This window comes from Pleurodeles waltl, chromosome 12 (assembly GCF_031143425.1).
Source record: "Pleurodeles waltl isolate 20211129_DDA chromosome 12, aPleWal1.hap1.20221129, whole genome shotgun sequence".
Taxonomy (NCBI): domain Eukaryota; kingdom Metazoa; phylum Chordata; class Amphibia; order Caudata; family Salamandridae; genus Pleurodeles; species Pleurodeles waltl.
The window spans coordinates 252,181,061-252,198,538 of NC_090451.1; the positions used below are offsets into that span (position 1 = coordinate 252,181,061).

The following is a 17,478-nucleotide window of genomic DNA, read 5'->3' on the forward strand; positions in this document are numbered from 1 at the left end:
GTACATTTTTTAGGTTGAGCTAACCACACAGCACAAGTTGCCTGGTTTCAAAAAGTATACTGTGGGCTTAGCAAGAACTTGCAGGGGCTTATAAACTATCCCTTGTCTACCATTCAATGGCTTTCGTTGTCCATCTTGTGGAAGTCTCTCTCCTGGGGCATTGCTCTTTACCATTGTCTTGACTGGCTGACATGTGTCCTTCAAATAACAATGAGGTGGAGAGAGGGTTTTTTCTTGTATTTTCTATGGGCCCATCACATATTCGTAAATGAATATCATAATAAACCCAATTAATGTGATGCTTTGTGGAAGGTGGGGGAAAGCTCTTCCACAAAGATCGTAAGGAATCATGTCTATGATGCAAGGATTCTCACCCACCGAAGTGGCATGCTTCATACTCTGGTCTTGCTCCTCATTGGGTGGCATGTGCAATTTCCCGCTGCCATTCCAGGGAAGAAACATTATAAAAATAGAGGAGTTAAATCTCAAAATAATTTTAGCCATATTACTGACGCTCAATCCAGAACATGTTGGTCTGCAAGGAAAAAATCCCCACTAAGGGCTCCCTCCCATGGAGCCCATTGACTAGTTGAAAGGCTAAGCCAGCTGCTGCAAGCACATTACCTATGAAGTTTGTAGAACAACACACAGAGATAATTTACTGCCATAAATACAGTTTCAGGGCAGGTGAAACCTCCTACTAAAATGCTGAAAGGTTGTGAAATCATGATTGTACTTAACTTTGATATCCAACTAGAGTACTCTTCTCTACACTGGTTTAGCTAGCTTCAAAGCCATGTTGTGTGCATGTGCCATGTTCAAGCCATCTTATTCCGATTGGTTCAAAGATGTAGACTGCTCTGGTATTTGTCTTCATCACTAATCTGACCCTGGGACACCCTGCAAAGAGGACGAGATTCTGCATGGTAATTAGACTGAGGACTTTGGAACCAAGAAATGAAGCGAACATCCTTCCCACACCAATTCACATCTAATAAGATCGGTACGCTTAAAAACTGCTAAGTGCTAAACACACCTATAAAACTACATTGAATGGTAAATCCAGCCTGTTGTACAGCTGAGGCACAACATATTGAAGTAAGATTTAAAACTGAGCAAGCACCGGCTCATTACAAGTTGCCCAGCCTGCATATTTGTCCAGCTCTCTCCCTTGTGTGCTTCTCCCCAGTCCAAAGCCTGTCCCCCCAACACTACATGTTATCTCCCTACTGAGACTCCACAACACCATAGCTTTCTCACTCGTATGCCGCTTTTGACACCTCACCCACACATGGCTTCATCTTCATTTAATTCCCCCACCCACACTCATTGCTTCCCCCCCAGTCTGCTCTGCTCCTCGATTGTGCCACAAACCACTCACAAACCTGTCTCCGATTTTTTTTTATTAATAATAATTATTTTTGTTTTTGGAGGGTAGCTGACCTCTGCGGTAAAGTCCCTTTTGCAGCGCAGTGAGCCCTTTCACACTAAAATAAGTTAATCCTTTATTTACTGATCCTGGTGGCATCCTCCATCTTTGAGTAATGAACAAAAAAGGTAAAGAAAACTGTGCCAGCGTCCTGATACATGCACCAGTATGTGTGTGTGATGACTGACAAAAAGCAAAACGTATTGGTTTTGCCAATGTTTTTATTTTGCAGATGACAAACTGCTTTGGGGAAAAAGCATGATTTTTTCTGATGTTCAGTTTCAACAAAAAAGCTAAGGCAAGTAGGCCTCAAAGCAATGACCTACTCACTTTGCCAATGATTGCTTCATGAATCACCCAGCTGATGATATGTTCTGCATAGCCTGCTCAAAAGAGGGCCACATCATTCTTGTTGAGCTACGCTTACAACTAAGACTATGTTCTGGAATACAAATCTGTACATTTCAGGTAGACATACCTATATAATTTAAGTAACATAAGGCACATTCAAAACAAGCCCATACAGTTTCATAAGAGTCTGCTCTCTCTACAAAACGGGCAGAAGACAATAATCGCTATAGAAAAAATAATGAAGCATTGCACAATCAATGAGAATCACAAAATCATAATCATAATACCAATACAAGTAATATAATGAAAGATAACATCTCCAATTTTTGGAGTTTATATATCAGGACCTTCTAATAGTGTAATAGGTATGGTATGCAACCCACATTGCCAATACAGTTATATCTACCCTGGATTATGCTCCAAATACCTTGGAATAAATACTACAGGTGCTCTCCCCACTCAAAGAGTGCCAAGTCCAGATATTGCCTCAATTCTTTACATAAGACATGCAACTCTAGTAAACCCCAATCACAAATTTAGTTAACTAAATAAGTCCTGAATCAGAAAGTCTGAGTTAATCAAACATTCAAAAAGGGTGACTAAAATGTCCTTCAAATTATTTCCCTTTTAGTTGCCATTGGGAAGCTTTTTTTAAAGTATTATGGAATACGCTATCATGGGTACTGGAGAGTTCAAATGCTCTTTCAGACACTGCGTCTCTTCAATCATGAAAGAGGGTTCAAAAAGAAGAAAAAGTAGGCCATGTTTTGCTTTTTCAAACCTCAACGCAGCCTTTGTCAAGGTTGATGGGTTTATTCTGAGGTCACAAATGGAAAATCTGTCATTATCAGATCCCTACAACAGAAATGGAAGCTAGCTTTTTGTTATGTGTCCAAAAACTCAGATAAAACTGGATATCAATCGTCAACTGGGTGAATGTAATGAGGGTGTTGGCAATAGTACGGGGGTAAGGTGGCAACTCATACTAGACCTAACTTTACTTAAAATCTTGATTAAAGATTTAACTGCTAATTTAACCTTAGACTTCTAAACTAAATGGGCCATCGCAGTACTTTAGAGGATGATGATTAAGTCCAATGTCTCAGCATAAGTCGAACATCAAAGTCTAGCTCTAAATGCAAGATCCTGGTGGTCTTGTGGCCTTCCATCTCTATGACAATATTATTTTTAAATGCCATCCTATCCCCTATTGCAATAGTGTTGAAATAGATTGTTTGGCTTTAGTTATGACAATCATGGAACTTGGTGTGCTTAAACTGAAACAAGTAAACCCTCACATTTTGGCTGCAAATAATTTTAAGATGACCAGCGATCCACTATTGGCTCGCCTCACATCTTGCCAAGGAAGGTGAGGCAAAACTTTGATTGTTACTGGGCTTTAGCAAATAAAAAAGTTGAATAAAATACTATGAATGATTTTTTGAGGAAGATAAGAGTCCAAAACTTTTAACTGCTTTTAGAAAAGAGCTTGGAGATATTTGTGTACAAGCTCACAGCAATGTGGACCCTGCTGTACTGGGTAAACCTGTGGATAATTCAGGGTGCCAATGAGTGCAGAAAGGTATTCAACACACTGCGGGGTATGACAATGATTTCAAACTTTTATGCTTTTATCAAAGTGATACAAGGAGTTAACTAGAAATTGTTTCAGAAGTGTGTGAAGGATAAGTTACTTACCTGTAAATCCTGGTTCTCTTCCAGGTGTATCCTCAAAGTCATAAACACTGAATATTCCCGCCCACGTGCGGGGACCCCGGAGCATATACAAACATACATGTATATGTATGAAATAGCTATGAAAAATAACATTTTAGTAGAGAATTTCAATACAAATATAATAATATATACATGTGCAAAAAGTCAATGCAGCCTATTTTGAGAAACAGGCTAAAAAAGCTTTATTTTTTGGAGTTTTTTTTTTTTTTTTTTTTTTAAACATAAATTGAAAACTTCAATTAAAAGGTGAAAACTTTCTGTAGAAGGCACAGAAAATGTAAGCACTCCATTTTAAAAGAGAAAAACTACATTGAAAATAAAGGAGCATTATTAGCCAATAGGATGCATGCAGGTTAACACAGCAGAACCAAAATAAATTGGCATCGTGCCTTTAAGACCCTGAGCACCTCCAGTATCCCACCATGTCTCAGGGGTGAGAGTGAGGTGACAGTTGGTTCACAGTTAGGTCAGTTCTTTTTTCCAGCTTCTTCTGTGAGGATCCTGGAGCATTGAGCTCTCTTTGCCTGGTTATTTGGCCAGAAAAACTATCTAAACTATATTTTTCTATGCTTTACTCAACGGTTCTTAATATTTCCTGAGTGGAAGGACAATTTTTTTTCTCACAAATATGCCTTCACTTTTTGTGAAATATCCTTCTTGAGGGAAAAAGTAGGCCCAGTCAGACCCACACCCTGGGTGCATAGTATGTTTGCCTCAGAGTCACTGTCCTGACACCTGCAGACATTGCAAGAATCTGTCCAAAAGAACTCTCAGGACAGAGGGACGGATTCGACTACATGGTCTGCATGAAAGGGAGAAGACTTCTAAAGACTCTTCTGAACAACGGCGAGCCAGATCGACGTCGGCCAGTAGGAAAATTCCTGTCTGTTCACCGTCGACGTCATCCCTTCCATCGTCGCATCACCGGGTATCAAAGAGCACACCGCCGTCGACTCAAGCAACATCGAAAGACAAGACGTCGAAGTCTTAACTCCCTCATCGGGGTGGTTCTCCGTTGACGGTCGCACACCGATCGACGTTGAGCAGGTACATCAGTGCTCACATGCCATCAAAGGCTAGTCGTCATCCTACGACGTTGGGGCACCCGCCGTCGAAGTCGGCCTCAAGAACTAGGTCCCCTCATCATGCGACGTTGAGGCACTCATCTTCGTCTGCACATCGCTCAACGTCAAAACATTAAACGTCGAGGCATATTCCTGCAATGGACCACCGCTCATCGTCGAGGCATTCAATGTCAAGACCTGAGAAGACGGGGAAGTCTTCCTCGACGTTAGGAACTCATGGATCTCCGTCGACAGCAGTACAACGTCGATTGACGTCGAGGCAACCATCTCCTGTGACATCTGTCTCGCAAAGAGTTGCTCCGCATACCAGCCCCCATCAAAAGTCACCTACAGGTCTACAACAGACTCCTGAGACTGCTCTTCTTCTCCAAGACCCAGTAGTCGCTATTCAGAGTGGATCTTCAGGGGCATCAAGAGCATCATCGGGAGGACACCTATCACCTATAAACTTGTCTCTGAGGCGTTTGGAAAGCCTTAATAAAACACTGGCTTCTCCAGACTCCCAATATTCGCGCCTTTATTCGCCATCGGCTTCTAAACGTGCGGTGTGCAACAGACCACACTAAGACTCTTGAGGGAAGTGCCTAATTACATTGCAACGCTGCAGCAGCGAATGGTGTGCCGCGGTAAGTGCTCCTTGTAAGCAAACACGAGGGAAGTGCTTGACTTCATGAATGTGCGGCAGTGAACCCCAAAAAGCATATACATAGCTTAAAGTAAATCGCCAAAAGCACGGCGTACCTGACCCAAGTGCCACGCTTAGGGAAGTGGATGATTACATTGAAGCGCAGTGCCTGTGATACGTGTGCAGGGCTAAGTGAAAAGAGCTCGGTTTTAGGAGACATTTGAGGGAAGTGATTAATTTCATTAATGCGTCGCAGTGATTCCCAAAAAGCATATACCTACATTAAAAGTAAATAGCACAAAGCATGGCATCCCTGATCTGAGTCTGGCGCTAGTAAAGCATAAACGAACCACCCAAACAAACACTTGAGGGAAGGTCAGACGATGAACCCGAAAAAGCATACACCAAATGAAGATGAAATGAAAATCATCCATGAACAGTTTGACAAATGCAGAATGCCTGCAAAAGAACTCTGGGTAAACGCGTAGAGAAAGTAAAGTGACATTTTGAAAACAGGGGCAGATACATGTACATCACAGCTGAGGCAGGAAACAATTAAAACAAGCATTTGGAATGCAATAGTCTTGTGTTTGCTCGAGTTAGAGCTCATAGCATTGTAAATTACTGACTGGACTTTTATTACCACACAGACTGAAAATACCAATAAGGAAGAGAGCGAGGGTGAGCTGGCCCTGGAAAAGCCCCCCTCTGCTGTTGGTTTATGTTTAAAGAGGGAGCTGGTGGGGAGGAGTAACTGAACAAGCACCCACACTGTTGAGGTGAAACAGGCAAATGCCAAAAAAACGTCCCTTCCAGAAGAGATAAACAGGACGTAGCGTAATTACACAGTACTTTGTCTTGTCTTTTTTCACTTTGGGAGCAGCACAAAGAGGCAGAACTGACCACTAGCAAGTAAGGATTTTTGAAGGACACTGCAACTAACAAATGAAAACGCTGGAACTCACTCTATAGTATACAGCAGGCCGAACGCTAACGCTCGACCTAAAAATGACCCTGTGAGAGAAAGCGTCTGATGGAAAAAGTCTGGAAGATCAAAGCTGTTTTTCTTTTTTTTTTTTTTCATGTGGCTAAAGCCAATTTCATGAAACTTTGGGATAGTTAAAGGGCACTGTTATTCTGCAAAGACTGCTGAAGATTCTTCATTTAATATGAATTGCCAGTTCTACTTGGGCAGGCCTAGCGAAGGAGAATCGAGAAGAACCGAAACAGTGACTTTTTCTAAAAGTGTGGTTTTATTATGCGAACCTAGAATTTGAAGTTATCAAAAGACAACTTTAGACAAACTTTGTTATATTATCAGACAAATTAAAGAATGATGAATGAAAAGGGAGGAAGAGAGGATTATGTAAGATTATGAGAGAGTGACCTGGAAAACATGTCAGAGATGCTGTGGTCAGTTGGTGGCAAGAAGCTGCTTTTCTTTTATAGATGCTGCTGATCAATCACTCAACCACGCACACACTCAGTCATTCACCTGGTCAATCACACATCAATGCACTATCCAACTAATTGACCCATGCACTCACTCATTATGATCCCATTCTTGCATTAAGATGCTCTCTCATCCCTTAAACATTAATTCCTTTCAGGACCTTGTAGTTTGGAACAAAGGGCAACAAATTACATTTAGCTTTGTTTTTATTTCCTCATGTGTTGTACACATGTAGTCTAGGGGTATACTGGCTGCCACAGCAATTCTGATTGTATCATTCTGACTGTATGGTATGGAGCCAAACACAAACCCTAGTTACAATTGGTTGAAAAGTGGACAACTTGGTGCTCAGATCATTTTTGCTGGCCAACAGGAACTGTTGGTGCAGCCTGCATTTTTCTGGACTGTTTTGCAGTGTACACTGGCCTTATAAGGAGTGTAGTAGTATTTATGTGCAACCCTCCTCTGCCCTATCTAGAGGCAGGTACGCATCAACGCAGCTGATGCGCTCACACGCCAAAGACAAGTCCGTCTGCACCAGGATGTTGCCTGCCATTATGCCTTTCTGCTACCAAAGGCCCTCTTACAGTCAGCCACTGACATAATGCAATTACAACCAAAAATGTTTTTTCTTTGTGCTCTATTTGTATAACCAGCCAGATGTAAATTTTCGTGGCTTGCAGGAAACTTCTTAAGGCAAATAACATGCCCAGCCATTCGCAATCAAATTAATAGACCCTATGCAATCGCTAACATCTCAGATGCCAACACCCTTAAAGCACTGTTATGCAATGCTCGTTCAGAGGTTAAACACTGGCTTAAGTTGCCCACCTCCGTCTAGATCCTGACTTACATTTCCTTACAGAAACTGGGCTGACTGAATTTATTAGACCTCTTCTGGAAGAACTAATTATCTTTGGTTACCAGGTTCAACACTGACCTTAAGGGACGGCTCAGTGGGATCATGGCGATATTCCATAAATCCTCTCTAGCTCCAACAACCTTGGCACATGAGTGGCTTTTCAATGGTTTCTTACGTCAGCTCAGGGACAGTCCATTTCAAAACGCCATTACGCTGATTTACTACGCCCCTCAAACTTCTTTTGAACAGACTGTAGTGCTAATTGTGACATTGGCAACTGCCTTGGGAAACAAATAGCTAACGTCTTAGGCGATTTCAGTCTCTGGTAGGAATCAGATGATTCCATAGCATGGGTATTCCTAAATGACATGAATGTCTGACATGAATGTCTTCAATCTATTTTTGTGCAACAGATTCCCCACATACAAAGCGGGTGATCTCTTGGATGTCACTTTCACGATCCATTCTCCCAGGTCCCATGCATCAAGTTTTACTCATCTAGCCTCCCAATATAGACCTTGGAAAAAGTTCTCATTAACAAACCTGTAAAAAAATGTTTGGCCTTTCAATCAGCCGACATTTACAACACCTGGTGTCCCCCTCCATACCTCACCAGATGCCACCCTCATCATTTAATGTACTACTTATAGGGACTATTGACACTGCCCAGAAAATTAAACCCCCAAGACCTACCCTCATAGGGTTACTGCTCGTTTTCTGCCAACCTACACCCACTCAAACTAAAGGCCAGGCAAGCCGAATGTCATTGACATGCTTCTTACGACACGGAACATAAACAGGCACATTTTCATGCTCTCATTCTATATAGAAGGGAGATGAAGGATCAGGGGCTTCACAGTCCCTCTGCCATGCACTGTCTGAGGTTTCTGCAGGGAAGATTCTTAATAGCAGGTAATCCACTCTAAACAATCCCACTGCCCTAGGTCCAAGGAGCTTGGAGCAACAATTAATTTCACTTTAACCAAAAACACCTATATTCATTTTGCAGTTAAAGTACTCTCTACATAGTCCAGACCATCACAATCCCCAAAAGAACTCTGACCTGCAGAGATAATTAAGAACATCTCTCCCTTTTGGAGTCAAGAGATTACGGACCTGTGCAATCAAAGTGGAAGGCAGCAACCACTGTAAAAGAAACCTACACTTAATCCTGTTGACAACTTCCAACCCATCTCATTTCTCACTTTCCTAGCTGAAGTGCTGGAGAAACTCCAGTTCAGTTAACTTCATAAATTTGCAGAAGAAAACAATCTATTATATCACCAATAGGAGGACTCCAAACAGGAGATAGCACTTACTGACTAGTGCACTGTCTTAGACTAGCTACACCATAAAAATGACAAGAGCGAATTAACAGCCTTTTCAACTTATCAGCTGTACTTTAACCATCTAGAATATAGTGGCCATGACCATCTAACCATTCAATGGTGCTCCTCCTTCCTTGCGGGCCGGACTCAAAAGTAGCTTTGCCTCAGTTTCTCTTGAAGCCTCAGACATCTGTATTTTTTTGGGGGGTGGTACCTTAGGGGGTTAATACTCTCCCCTCCACTCTAACATTCACATGGCCCCCTTAGCCACCTTGTTAGGTAGCATGGTGGGTGTTGTTCTACATGTATGCCAGTGACCCCAAACTCATATTCAACTTCAGTCCTCAGGGTCAGCTGAGCCATCCAGCTCAGACATACTATATCAGATTACCATCATCAGCAAATGGATGGCCACAATTTTTGTTTTTTAAAGTAGATCCATCCAAAATATAATTTCTGATCATAGGGAAAATAGATGCAAGCCCTTCTCTCTCCAACTGACCTCCTATGATAGAGAAATCCCCCACATGGTTTGCAAGTAAAAAAAAAAAAAACCTGATCATACCACTAGACTTTGCAGGTCACAATGGATCAGCAGGCCACCCACACATCGAGCCTCGTATGTTTTCAGTAGTTTACCGGTGCTGTGTAGGTGGGCTAAACACCGGAAAAGGCATGACGTATGCATGCCTTTCACAAATGAAAGCAAGCAGATTTTAGAAAGGCAAGCCCACGAACCAATGAAAGTGACTGACGTGACATGGCCGTGGTTGGATGCCCAAAGAGAGATTACTACAGGCAATGGAGCGCTTTGCGCTGGCCCCTAAAAAGGGTGCTTTCTGGACCAAGATCTGCAATTCTGCCAAATCTGGTGCAAATCTGTTCAGTTGTTCAGTTTGCAATTGTGTTAAAAAATTCAAAACAATCCCATAGGCATAGAATGGGGAAAAAGTGTTTTAGGACGACCCCCTTTTTCTCATCCCCTGCTTGACGAATTACCCTGAAATTGTCAACACTGCAGCTGAACTGACTGTCGTATTAGTTTTGAAACTTTTGTGAAGATTAATCTAATGGCATTAAAGGTATTGGCAAAACAGAAAGTACTCAGTCTAAAAGTTGGTTCTTACTACAACTACCTACTGGATATATATAATGAGATGGTGGTTTGAGGTGCTCCCAGCCACAACCCCCCACCCCTCCCCGGGACCACCACCTCCCCAGGGCTAACAACGAATTAAACTGCAGCCACGGGGACCGCCACATCCACGGGGCAGAATACATAGTGAAATGCAGGGAGGGGGCACCTAGCACCCCCTTCCCCCAGGGACCGCCACCTACCCAGGCTAACATCTAATCAAATATGGGGGGGCCACCCCCCCCCTCTGAAAAACTCCAGGGATTGCCACCTCCCTGGGGAAGAATCTCTAATGAAATGCAGGGGCCACATGACCCCTTGCAGCCCACAGACCGCCACAGGTCTAACTTTAAATAAGATAGAGGGTCCATTTCGGACCGCCAGCCCTGGGGACAACCACCTCTGTGCAAGGTTGCAAATGCAAGGTTGGAGGGGGATGTGTGCCCCCACCCTGTGAATTCCATAATGGCCTGGGGCCACCGCCCCCAGTGCAGTCTCCTGCTATGTCCCAGGATGCCCACCCTTGGGATATAGCAGTTTGCTCTCACTTGGCAGGAGCTGACAGAGCAAACACTCCACTTCCCCTGCAAGTGAGAGCTGACATACAGTTCTTACTTGCAGAAAGCAAAGTTTTCAACCGTTTCTCTGCATGCGAATATGCATGCAGGGAAACAGATGAAAGCATTGCTCCTGCAAGCACCTCCCTGCTTGGGGGAGCAATGCCAGCTCCCGCAGGACTTGGGAAATTGGCTAGGACAACAGGGACCCCTGTGGTGTCGTCCGGGGTGTGTGTGTGTGTTTTCTTTTTCTCTCTCTCTCTCTCTCCCGTCCATCCATCCATCCATCCATCCATCCATCCCATAATGGAGAGAGATTGTTTATGCAGTGGTCTCTCCATTCAATGACTTCAGAGTCATATTAGCAAGATGTTTGGTAAGAATGTCATAGTTCTGTTTTGATGGACAGCAAACCATGGTCACTTCTGGCCTAATGATAAAACTTTTGGACCTTTTGGACTGTCCCTCAGTGGGCTGAAGGTTCAAACCATTTAATGGCTGTGTGTCTGTCTATTTTCCAGTGTTTTGACTGTTCCTAGTGATTTAACAAAGAAGTCTTTTTCCACTCAAACGTTTTGGGTTCAATGTCATAGATAAGTATGGACCCCATATGCTAAGGAGTCACTTTTGGCCTCGTGGTTAAGGTCTCAGATTCGTACACTGAAAGTTGAGGGTTCAAGTGTATGTGTGTCTGTGGCATTTCCCTGGGCCCCCAGGGCTGAAATCAGAGCAAGGTTGAGTGAATATAATGGCCATGCACTGCAACGGTTTGATTAACATACAGTAAGAAATTCACTGAAGAAAAAAAAAAAAAAACATTACAGGGACATTATAATTAGGCTCATATTGTAAACGTACAAAACCATAGAAATTCACTGTTTATAGTTATCTCAAGTAACTATAACTCGCACCCTCGTCATGCACTGCTAATTAGCCCACATCTTAGGTCACTCAGGACATCTTTGATAACCTCATTGATAATATTAATGTAATATCTGCAGTACAATTTTTGATTAAAAAGAAAACTGCATAGTGGGGGAGGGAGTTATCCAAGGGCACGAGTTACAGTTATTTGAGATAACTCTAACAGGTGAATTTTAATGGATTTAAACACTTAAAATGTGAGACTAACTATAACGCCCCTGTAATCTTTGTTTTTTTATGTGTGTGTGGGTGTATACACACACACACCCCCACCCCCCCACCCTCCCTTCTAGAATCACAAAATGCCATTTCCACAACAGCAGCCAGCTTTCTTTGGAGAACGTTTGTAAATACTTGCTCCTTTGTCGATCACTGATATGACACAAACATTTATATGTATTCTTTGCAATTCCATTATATTTTCTGATACATATTAATTTTAAACGTACAAATACAGTACTACAACAAACATTCTGCTATAAAAACAAACTGGATCATAATGGTCCCACAACATTTCTATATAAAAAAGGTACCACAACATATACATTAGGAAGCAGAAGCCCTACATGAAAGACAAACAATGCTATTTTGCTAATGACAGAACCCAATTGATCAGTTACGTAATAATGCCTTTATAGTAGTAGGAAAAAGGAAAAAAAACCTAGATACACTTTCCGAACAAATTGGGTGCTCCCATTCTTAAGAATGGGCTGACTGATTTTAGATTGCAATTGCCTTACCCTGTTACGATATTTACATTTCAGCCAACAAATGGATTTACTTTATGGATCACATTTATCTGTGACCCCAAAACAGTAAATGAAACGAAAAGAAAATACACCAGGGACGTTCCACAGTTTCACACTTAATTTACATTTCCTCTCCATACATAACAGACTTTTGGGAAGCCATGAATCATTTTGTTACAAGATATCTTGTGGTGATGAACAATTATGATTTATTTTTAGCAAGTCAACTTCCTGAATTGCAAGACCAGAAAATGAGGAAACAAATCTGTATTTCAGAAGGACTGTAGAAAATGTCCCAGCTATACTTCCAGGTAGTGCTTGCGGTGCAGTCACTCAGTAATGCCTTGGGTTTACTCAAAGTGATAAAAAAATGTAATAATTAAAAAAGAAAAAATGTAATTTCAGTTGCTGGTGAAACGACTGGCTACGAATCCCAATTCAAAATAAGTTGTATAATATGATACATACACACACACACACACACACACACACAAACACAGCTTAATTTGTAAAAATGTAAGGGCTGGGGTTCAAACTTATCTGGAAGCCTGTGGCAGGTGTCAAAGGTCGGGGTGCCGTTTACCAGGGCTAAGTAGTCTTGATATATCACCTAATGCCTCTTTAACCCAACCAGCTGACACTCTCAGTTTTGTTGTTTAACTTTTTCATCCCCGTTTTCTTCCTTTGTAACTGTCTTTTTATTTTTTATTTCACCGCCTGCTTGTTTCTCCCTTTTGTGTTTGTCTCTGTTGCCCGGCACCAATTTGTTGAGGAAAAATTGCCACCTATTTCCAAAAAGGGAGTGCCATTGGGCCCACTGGCAATCACCAGCTTAAATTAAGCATCGGAAGTAACCACTTTCATAGGCTTTGTGAATGAACATATAAACCTACGATTTCAGAGAAATAATGGTAGCTTATCACTGTACCAGAGCAAGTTTAGAATCCGGATGTTACAAGGATGTCCATTCCAACAAAAGAAGTATGAATATGTATTAGGCTATCTGGAGACAATGCAGGTTTCTTTATCAGGACAAAACAGCTCAATTTCAAATAGCATTCCTAAAGAACCATAGCACTATGACACTGGGCCAGGTAGCTCATTTTTATCACGAAGACTACCAGACAGCTCAGCTGTCTGGTTTGCTAACAACATCTTTGAGACATTCAGAAAGCTTCCTTAGAAATGCATTCATTTGGAATGCATTCCGCCCATTGTTGACCATTGGTTTTGTGTATCACATTTGCATGCTTTCTATCTGCTGGCTTTTTTTGTTTTATGGTGTCCAGCTTAAGTTCATCCCTTTCACACCCCATACTCTATTTACCCAATTCTTCTCCAGTACTCACTTTCTGTAAGCAGGCCTTTAAGGCTTGTTCTCATCTTGTCACATATGCTGTGCATTCAAAGACAGAGTTCAGATGTCATGCTCTACCTTCAGAGGAAGCTTAGTGTTTTTCTTTCTCTGACTTCAAAGTGAGAGGATTTATTTGACAATCATGCTAGCTATTCACGGTGTGCTGGAGGAAGGCTGATTTTTTTTTTTCTAGCACACAACAAAATGTAAATGTCTCTGCAGATATTTCAAAATACATCAGCATTAGAAGCACATTTTAGGTAATTCAAAAGTAAGGTAGAAGAAAATACTTTAAAACGATCAAAAACAAAATCAATACAGTATGTGATGAAATTTTCCACACATTACTGTTCGTACAGTAAAACTATATGTCTGTGTAAATGTGATTGTCATTTCAATTGAAGATGTGTTGTCTGTAATGGCTGTGTGCTACCACACCATGCAAACAACTCTACAACACTCTACCTTACTCCACACTGCACCACTTCACTACACGCCTCTCTACTCTGTGCCAATGCACTCCACCCCATTATGTGCCACTCCGCTGTGCGCCACTCTTCAATTACGTCACTGCACTTAAAAACCAATGCACTCTACGCCAATATACTTTGCATCACTGCACTCTTCACTAGTATTGCACTGTACGTCACTGCACTCTACACCACTCCATTCTACTCTGCACCACTGTACGCTAATGCAAAATAAGCCCCTACACTTAACACAATTCTATTCTGCATCACTCCAGTTTACACCCCTGCACTCTACGCCAATCCACTCTAATCTACTCTGCACCACTGCAGTCTTAAGCCAGTCCATTCCATTCCACAGCATTCCACTCTACACCACTCTGTGCCACAGCAATCTACCCTGTGCCACTCCATACCAACCCACCCTAGCCAATCCATTCTACTGTGAGCCACTGTACTCTGTGCCATTTCACTCTGATTTTCTACAACACCCTACACAATCAATGCACTCTACCCCACTGTACTCTACACCACTCCAGTCTACTCTATCCTACACCACTACACTCTACTCTGAAACAAGCTACTCTATGTACCACTTCACTCTAATGCCCTGCACTCTACACCACTTTACTCAAAATCAATGCACTCTACGTCACTATACTCAACAACACTACTCTACACCATTGCGCTCTACGTCACTGCACTCTGACATTCTACTCTACAAGACTTCACTCTGCTATATGCCACTCTACACCACTGCACTCTACTCTGCACCACTCTACCCTGCTCCACATCACTCTGAAACAATCTACTCTACGTCGCACCACCCTGTGTCACTCCACTGTATTCCACTCCACACAACTGTACTTTACACCATGTCACCCTAGAACACTCCTCTCGGACACTACACGATCCTCCACTCTGACGCGCAACTCCATTAAACTCTACTCTAAGACTCTACTCAACTATGCCACTTTGACATTACTCCACTCTACGACTCTCTGCGCCACTCCCTCTATGCCACTTTACTCAACTCTATGACAGACTACTCCACTCTGACACTCTAATCCATTTTGCCATTCCACTCTACATCACTAATCCACTCTTTGGCACTCCACTCTACAAACATCTACTCCGCTCTATGCCACTCTACGCAACATCCTCTATGCCACTGTGCCACTCCCCACTAAGCCACTCAACACACTCCACAATAATCTATGCCATGTCATGACACTCCACTTTACAACACTAACTTTTAGCCGTGCATAGGTGAGACGTACTGGCTTTGCCACTGCTTGTTTATGTCAGTACTTTGATCAGGAAGGGCAGCAAGGAGCACTGTGGTGGTAAAACAGTAACGTAAGCACCATAAAGAGAAACTGGCATACACGATGTTGACAACTAACAACTAAGAACTAATTAGATAAATTTAAAAAATTATCAATGCAGAACCCCCTTTTGCTTAGAAAAATCAAAGTTTCACTAGGCAATTAAATTAATTTCCTTGTGACAATTTTGGAGCATGGATTTGTTACAGCCTTGGAAAACCGAGAGCAGTGAACTTAAACAATTGTACTAATTGTTTCAATAACATTCCCTATTCTGGTGATGTTCCACTAGAGGCCGATTGTATTCTAGCAACTGGAGCAGAGTTAAACTCAATGGATTCTGAACTCTAACTTGCTAGAATCCATGAGCTTGCTTGCACGTCTTTCTCCTCTATTTCAACCACACCAATGAACGGAAATGGTGACCGAGCACCTAATGAACAACTACATCAAATTCAAATAGTCCCATTACGCAAGCCAAGAAAAAACAATTAAGAAAGCATGAGGGGATTTTTATTGGTTGAATGAACAGATTAGCCTAATAACGAACAGTTAACAGTCTACAGCCACAACCCATCTAAGTTGTCAGTAGTACTCTAACTGGCGGTTTACCATTGAAAAGCCACAGCTGCTGGACAGGCAGTGTTTGTTGGAAGTCTGATCCACCGGCATGCCAACCATCTGGAGGGGACACACTTCGGTGGAAATTGAACAATTGGGTACTACGGCATTCGGGTTAAGGAGCGAGTCAGTCACCTCATGTGAGCTGCTGCGTGGTAGGTAGCTGGTGGGGCGGAAGCAGCTTGCCTAGAGGTCAATGCAGCTTGTGCCCCAGCCATCACCCCTCCCCAGCTCCACGCCTGTGCCCTGCAACGGCTAGAAGGTGGGCACAAGACATGGGTGGTTCTGTCTGATGTTTGGCCCCCAGTCACCTGCCCCCCCAACCTCTTCTTGAAGACAACAACAGATAATGAAGAAAAGGATACTCCCCCAACTCCTCCTTGAGGGACAAACGGCAATGAGGAAAGGTTCCAGGGCAAACAAAGCCAGCAAACTAAGGAAAAGAATTGACTGTGGAAACAATTAGCCATGCTCGTGCCCTCACAACCTCGACCAGGGTCCCTGCAATTAGGCACCTAGGCCTTTGAGGCCCTCCAGGGTTGCTTGGTGCACAGGATCCAGTACACCTGTAGGTTGAGAAAAGGCAGCAGCGTTTGTTTCACCAGCTTGTTTGGATCTATACCAACAAATACACACCCCCACCAAGGACCTGGATGAGTTCGGGAAGAACCTGCCATTCCCTACCTCCCAAATGGAGGTAGCGGCCATAACAAATTAATTTAATGCTGGGAAATAAACCATCAAGAAATAAAAAACAAAAAAATAAGTCTCCTAAACCACCCCCAAAAGAGGTCTAAGGACAAGGAAAAGCCTTTCCTGGTGTAACACAGGAAGCCACACAAACAACAATACCTCAATTAAGCCCAATAAAAAAATAAAAAAACATTCATCGAAAGTCAGGTTACACTGGCAGGAAGCTGTGTGCCCTACCGCCTGTATCAGCTCCCAACACAATACTAACAGAACCTCAGTTTCACACATCTGATTAACAGCATTCCACGCCACGCCTCGCAGGTGGGAATAATTTAGATAATTTCAAACCCTGGAACAGCATCCAAAAGAACATATAAAATTCGATAGCTGATAAAGCAGTCAGTAAAGCACAGAACACCTCCTGGTCAGGCTCAATCTCCCTCCACTCAAACAATATGGACTTGGTCCAGCACTTGGTAGTTAGGATAATAGTCTCAGGCAACCTCCACGATCACACAACGGCCGACTTAGCAAAAAACAATGTAATGCAAGAAAGGTAAGGAAAACAAAACACAGTAGCCTCACCCCAGAATGCAAATCACATGAAGTAAAAAACAAAAGCAAACTTGGCAGGCAAAACATCAGCTAGCAGTACACCGGAGGCAATGGTTCAAATCGTAAACGCACTGGAGCCTATCGCTCAGGAACAAATAGAGTGATCAGAAGTCAAAAGTAATATTCAATCTGGCACTAAACAAACTACCCTTCAGGTAACAG

The 17,478-nt window shown here is 42.5% G+C and overlaps 1 protein-coding gene across 2 annotated transcripts in view; it reads right to left on the minus strand.

The window, feature by feature from the left end:
• N4BP1 (NEDD4 binding protein 1) overlaps positions 1 to 17,478 on the minus strand; it is a 160,569-nt gene that overhangs the window by 117,273 nt on the left and 25,818 nt on the right. The gene's annotated exons all lie outside the window — the stretch shown is intronic.